This window comes from Triturus cristatus, chromosome 5_1, assembly GCF_964204655.1.
Source record: "Triturus cristatus chromosome 5_1, aTriCri1.1, whole genome shotgun sequence".
Lineage (NCBI taxonomy): Eukaryota > Metazoa > Chordata > Amphibia > Caudata > Salamandridae > Triturus > Triturus cristatus.
In genome coordinates, this window is record NC_140587.1 from 805,100,278 (window position 1) to 805,107,571 (window position 7,294).

The following is a 7,294-nucleotide window of genomic DNA, read 5'->3' on the forward strand; positions in this document are numbered from 1 at the left end:
ACTGTTTACACAACAACTACTTTTTATTTCAAAACCGGGACCTTCAACAAATAAGAGGAGTAGCTATGGGAGCTTGATTTTTCCCCTAGCTACTCCTGCCTCCACATGGGCTGGTGGGAGGAAATGATCTTGAGAAAAGAGTTCAAAACTGTAGTTGATACCCAGATAAAGGTTTGGCTACGTTATATAGATGACTTGTTTGTCATATGTCGTGGTACAATTGAATCAGCTCAGAAGTTTGTACAGGCTCTAAATAGAAACAACATAAAGATGCATTTTACAGCTACAATTAGCAAGGCATCTGTATGCTTCCTGGACGTGGAGGTATACATTAAGGATCAGACGATAGAGACAAAACTCTTCCGCAAATCCACAGCAGGTAACAGTTTGTTGCATGCAACCAGCCATCATCCTCAGCATCTCATCCAGAGTATTCCAAATGGAGAGATGCTGAGGATATGACGTACCTGCAGCAATGACCAGGATCTGGTGGTAGCACAGCAACTCAGCAAAGCAAGATTTTTGCAAAGAGGCTACAAAACCGAGACAATAGATGTGGCCATCTCCAAAGCAAATAGTAAAGCAAGAGTAGACCTTTTAACCAACAGGGATTCTAAAGATGTCCTCAAGTCAGGATAGCACCATGATGGAAACTAGACTGATTCTCACATATAGCAAGCAACACCACACTATACGTAGAATCATCAACAGAAATTGGACAGTGGTACGGAGTGACCCTATCATTGGAAACTCTCTACCAATAAAACCTAGCATCACCTTCAGAAAATCCAAATCCATGAGGGATTCTATAGTCAGAAGTAGCCCGGAAGTAAAAAAACCCTGCAACGTGGCTCACGGTCAGGAAAGGATTCTTCAAATGTACCAGCTGTAGGGCTTGTAAACATGGGGTTAACACTGCTACATTCATCTCCCCATTTACAATGGATCCTATCAAAATAACAAAATTCCTGACATGTAAGACTAAATATGTGGCGTATGTGTTGAGTTGCCCTTGTGGACTGCAGCATGTGGGCAGCACCAAATTGCAAGCCCACAAGCGGATACTGCCGCACATGAGGGCAATTACAAACAGTGACCATACTTACCCTATTGCACGTCATTTCAAAGAAATGCATGCAAATAACCTTGAGGATTTAAAATATTTTCTGATTGATTCTGTACCAGCATGCAGACGAGGAGGTGATCGAGAGGCTAAACTCGGACGCCTTGAAACAAGATATATCCTCGAACACTGTACCAAAATTCCTAAAGGACAAATTTCGAGCGAGGACTTCTATACTTGGCTTTAAAATTATCTGGGACTAGATAATACCAAATATATCACCGTCGTGATGACAATCGCTGCATCTAATTGTCTTTTCTTAAAAATGACAACTCCTTACTGTTAACATTATTCTATTCAGCATGCTGCACCTTGCAATGTGTTTTTCTATTTTTGACAGAATTTTTTAATTCACTTACATCATTTTTTATCAATTTTTTATGTATTTATATGAAGGATCTTTTTATGATCTTTTGTGTATAATATATGAATTTTAGATTGTATGGAATTTGCACATCCTTTGCACTTAGCACTTTGGACATAAGCACTTTAGATGAGATTCTGCAATACAGACATTATTATGGATCTGTTCTTTACAGGCACTTGAGTACAAGCGTACACATTGTCAATGGGCAGGATAAATGTATTTAGCCAGATATAGCCCCCCTTTTTGCATTATGCAGATATGCGAATGGTATCAACTATACAAGCTTTTAATCTTATTGCAAAAAAAGTATTTTTTAATGAATTTCTAGCTTTAACTTGTATGCTCTTACAACCGTGATTTTAATGTATTTAACATTTAATTATTGTTGTTGTTTCTGTAAATACTAATCAAATTGCTCCTTGAGTATTTTTAGTATGTATTGCTGTATTTTGCACTATCAGTGGACGTATGAATTATGTCACAGTATTTTGTTTGTCTATTAAGCAGACGCATGTGTGCAGGCAACTACCACTTTAAATGTTTGGCTCTGGCTAAGCTAGCGCGTCATGTGATCAAGGCCACGTTTGGCCGAAACGCATCACAGCAGCTGGTGGTTTACTGAATAAATAAAACACCTCTATTTTTGCACGAAGACTGGGTTAGTCGCCCGTTTTTCCACCCAAAGGAATTCAGTAAACAGAGTGTGGCGATATAATATATATATATATATATATATATATATATATATATATATATATATATTTATATATTTTTTTGGGTCGGATCCACCTCAGCTGATCCAAAGTTACCCTATTTGCTTCCCCACAATCTACTCTCAAGAAACACAACTAGTTAGAGTGTAAGAGTTACATGCTGGTGCCCAAATTCTGCGAGTGTCATCTTCTGTACGACTGTTTCAATGAGGAGCATGACCCTGGAATAGAATGCTGCGTACGCTCCGATAGGAAGGCCTTGCATCATGCGGGAGGTGTAATTTTGTGCATATGTGATTTAGAGTCCATCTCTTTAACATTGGTCTGTACTTTACTTGTAAAAGAATGTCCCATCATAGACTCCAAAATTCCCTCCCCTCTGGTTACATTGGGAGGACAAATATTTAGAAACATATGTTTGCACCATGGCCCATTAAGACTGGTGTCAATGCACGTCAAAGAGGCGAGGACACAAAGTACTGTGGTGAAAAGATATGACCAGATGTACATTTGCAGCAGAAGGGTGGACATTAGATTGACAATTGCTGACTGAGTGCATCCAGTCTTCTCTTTTGCATGGGAGACACAGGTTAAGAGAAGGCACAATGGGTTGAGGACTCGTAATACAGCCTGGAGCGGTAGTAAGCAATAACCAAATCAGTTGGAGTTTGTTAGGAAGCCTATTTTACTGTGGCTCAGAGCATGAAGGAAATATTTCTGTAAATCGGGGATGGGGTGAATGTAGGCAGGGGTATTTTGTTTTTAAGTAGTTAGGTAAATATCTGTAGAATGGTCATACCTCACAGCTGGAGAAGGATGGTGAAAAAAATTTTAAAGGCAGTAGACCTCAGCAAACCTGAAACACTGGTCACTTGTAAACACAGGTTTCTATTTAGGGATAGAGAGGATGGTAGCTGTGGAGTGCTTTCTAGGCAATTCAATTTTAAGTCTGTTTGCGAGTTGTGTTGATATACCACAGTGAAGGTCCCAAGGGATGATGCAGAATATGGTAGTATTGCGATTAAACTAAATGCCAGAATGGTCCAACCACATATATGCATTACCTGGCTGGGTAGATATGCCTTGCTCTTTGATTATTTTCTACTCTTTCTGTTAAGCAGAAATAGGCTACTCGTACTAACCAGAAATGAAATCACTGATGTTGGTTCCATATTACAACAGCTTGAACATTTCCCCCATCATGCAGGCTCCAGAATATTTTAACATTTCAATGCTTTAATACCCGGCAAGTTAATAGTGGATTGATCAACGATAGTTATTGTAAGTATTCATTCTACAACTATTGAAAGTTCTGATTTAGTGTACGTGCTTTGAACTAGTGGATCTAGAAAAGCTCAAAGAACATCCTGGTGCAGGCCACGTGCTCAGTGCTGGTGCAGAACCAGCTGAGGCTGGAACACCGAATGGCTTCCATGACACGATTCAGGATGGAGCGAGAACAGCTGGCCTGAAGTAACCATGCATACAAGTAAACTAACTAGCTTTACAGAGCTTAAGAGTGAATAAGGCATGAGCATTTCTGTTGTAAAAAATGACTGAATATGTACATTGGTATTTTCCCTCATTTAATTATTCATATTTTCCTTAATCGCTGCAAAGCATGAAATTTACAGACTTCAGTGTCCTTCGATTTTTAAGAGGGCAGGCATTTAAATCCATTACTTTTTAATCGTGAAGAGAAATGGAGCAAGCTGGTGAATTGAGGGTTCAAAGATGGTGGGACACTCTAGAAAAGTAAGGGAAAGAGTCCTGCGAGTAGTTAAAAGTAGGTTACAGACCATTTATGAATGACACTTGCTGAATAGAGCAGCCAACTACCTATGATTCGTGGCAAAAGAGGACACTTTATTTGGTAACGCCCCTTTCTCCTTGTTCTGCGTTTATAAAGAGATGGCAAACATGGCACTTGTTTACTCAAGAATCAGGTAAATCGCTGCTGGCACTAGAATTGATCACATGTAGAACAGTCGAGCTGAACTTCACAAAGCATCTTGTACAAATTGTGGATAAGTTCACCGAAACGAGAGCGAGACGTGCATGCTGTCCAACGCTAAACCGATATTAAGAGTTATCTTAAAATCGGATGTGTGACATAGTTGCAGTTAGGGATATCCAGATCCTCTAGGAGGACTACAGATACAGGAGTTTTCTGCATAACTCTAGAATACATCAATATATTTCAATTAATTTGGGAAAACAGAGGATCATACAAGCTGACAGTTTTTTTCCCTAGTCTGTCAAAATTAGCCACAAATGCCTACATACTCTAGATAAACCAGTTCCTGCTTTAAATGTCAGCAAGGGGATGGTTAAGGTTTCCTAAAATCCCGTGCCAATTAAAATGGCAAGGGAATGAGAATAACCAAATCAAATCAGCCTGAAGTGATGCCATTTTCCAAAAACCCATTCATTCAACATAGCTGTAAGTTAAGTTAAAAAAACACACAGCCTTTTCCTCCAGTCAAAAACAGCCATTCAGCGCCAACAGACAGGCTTTTGTTGAGGAGCCGGGGCTCAAGTTACTTCAGTGTGTGATACATGTCTGTAAGGCTTCGGCTGATCCATTTCAAAACAGCAGCATCCATAGTTAGAAAACAGAACCGGGACAAGGAGGATGCTTTGTAGCCAGACCACATTTGACTCGCACTTAGCTTCATAACTCAATATTACTTTCAGGCCTCCAAGTGAGACGTTAAAGCGTATACAAGCCCGACTCAGCAATGACACTACCCGAGATTCAGTTGCCTGTTCCTTTTAATCATTTATATAGTGCTGCGTACACCATCTAGCGGTTCCATGGTGCTGGTTATTAAACACAATTATGCTCACACCTATGCAAGGGGAGGAGAGAATTCACGTCACTATATAACCAAAAGGCTTTATTTAGTCCATCTATTATGGCGAAGTAATCAAGGTGCCACGTTGCAGGTTACAAATCCCATGATACATTATTTCACACTTGGCTGAATTCTATTACTAAGTGATGTACATGTCAAGGTATACCCTCGAGGTATAGGATACACTGCAAGTAACCTCATTAAGTGACACCTGTCACCGTCTTGGCGCAAAACATGCTTGGGATGACTGATGAGACTTTCTTTCATCTCCGGGGGGGGGATCAGATCACTGGCAGCACATAGGTAAACTAAACAAGCTGGTTAGCCCTCATTCGCCTAACGAGTGATAAGAGAGGGTGGGAAGGGACTGACTTCAGCATCTCGACAGAAGTGAAACCCTGTACTTCCAACATGCACGACAATGTGTACGGCGCAGGTAAGGAAGGGGCAGGGAGCGTCCAGAACTCTTGAGATTATAGTTTTATTTTTTCACACGGTGAAAGTCTGCGCATGCTTCGAGGCGCTCGACTTGATTTCAGAAGGATCGCCTAACGTTTTGGGCAAATATAGTACTGGGATCACTGAATTTTGCTATTTGGTTCCATTTTTTATTTTCGTTTCTCTCTGTTCAGCGAGTAAATGTTGTGGGGGTTAAGGGTGGGCGTCTGTTAAGGGTCATGAACATTTCTTCAACAAGTACTCAAAATCAAATTTTCTTTAAAAACAATAATAAACACTGTGCAATAAAGTGTCCTGGGTTCTTCTCAAAGGGGCCTACCCCACCCCCTCCCAATCACCCCTTTCAAATAGAGTGTCGTGCGGGCCTTGACTTGTGGAACCCATTGCGCCTCAGTCAGCTCCTTCAGAGATAAAAGAGGGTGAAGGTGCTCTGGAAAACATGGTATTACAGAGGCTAGAAACAGAACTATCTGAAAGGAATTGGCAAACATGTCACCTCTTTTCACGTTTCCATCTCGAACTGCTTAATAAATAGTGCCCATGGTTCCTGGAGGAAAATCCCACTAAGTGAGACTGAATGGGCACTATAAATATGAGGGTAGGAGAGTACTAGCTAGCTCTCCTTCAGAGACACCAAGTCCTCAGCTCGGGACCTCTCGGAGGACGCGACAGCGGATCAGCACTACACAGGTGGCTCCAGGGGCACACTGAGGACGTACCAGCGGCTGTAGGCAGGGCGCACTGGGCTGCCGCGAAGCTGAAAGGAAACGCACCAGGCTGCACGTTGTCTCCTACCCCAAGCTACATCACACTCACCGTTTTGTTCGGAGCCGGTCTTCACTCAGCTGACTTAGCTAGCAGTACCCAAGCTAGCTATGCCGGTGCGGCCGGACGCGCACCTTCCTCCGCTGCCACCAACGTGCCCCGGGATCCCAGCCCCCGGGGGAGGTGCTGCTGGGAGCTCCGCTCCTGCCCAGCACCGGCCTTGGCACCTCCAGCTGCTGCTCTGAGCCGCTACTGCCGCCGGCCTCTGACGTCAGCGGATGGCTCCGCCTCCCTAAAGCGCGTGCTCGGAGTCGCTGTGCGCGCGGTAGCGCAGAGCGCGCCTCTCTCCGTTGGCAGAGAATGTTTTTATCCCCAAGAGACAACTGACTGTCGCGGGCGCTGGCAGTTTGGTGAGACCGGGGACAGGACACCTGGGAGGACTGGGTTCTTCCCACAGTATTCGCTGCCATTGTGGTTTAATTGCAGAACAGTCGAAACTCGGAGATACGCTCACTGGCAGGAGAGTGTTTTTCAAACACAGAATATTTTTTTTTATTGATTAGGCCTTCAACCAGAGGTGGTGTAAAACGTTCCAGTCGAAGTATACAGCAAGACGTTACTATGGTGGGCAACTTATAAGAGAAGGGTGTGTGTGTGTGGGGGGGGGTGCCTTCATAAGGTATAGTAATATTACCAGACGAATCCAAAATAAAAATGTTTATACCGTTGTGTTTAGTGCATACAAACAAGGAATGTGAACTATTATGTATGGACGTAAAGCCATGATTACACCAAATTGTATTCCCTGCTTTCTCTACTACAGTTGAGACTGATGGTCTTTTATTGGCTTGCTAAAAGTGGTGGAGGGGAGTAAAACAATTCAAGGTTTTACTTTCAATTTAGTCATATTCTAAAAGGACCACAGACTCTGAATTTCAATTTTGTGGGTTTATTATAAGGCCAGGTATATGGGTAGGCAGACGCCAGGAATGGATAGTGTAGCTCTTTG

The 7,294-nt window shown here is 42.4% G+C and overlaps 1 protein-coding gene across 1 annotated transcript in view; it reads right to left on the reverse strand.

Moving 5' to 3' along the window:
* LPIN2 (lipin 2) overlaps nucleotides 1-6,571 on the reverse strand; it is a 560,786-nt gene extending 554,215 nt beyond the window's left edge. The window contains exon 1 of the mRNA XM_085605827.1: nucleotides 6,337-6,571. The gene's annotated coding sequence lies outside the window, so the exon portion shown is untranslated. The remainder of the gene's footprint in view (nucleotides 1-6,336) is intronic.
* Between the last annotated feature and the right edge of the window lie 723 nt (nucleotides 6,572-7,294).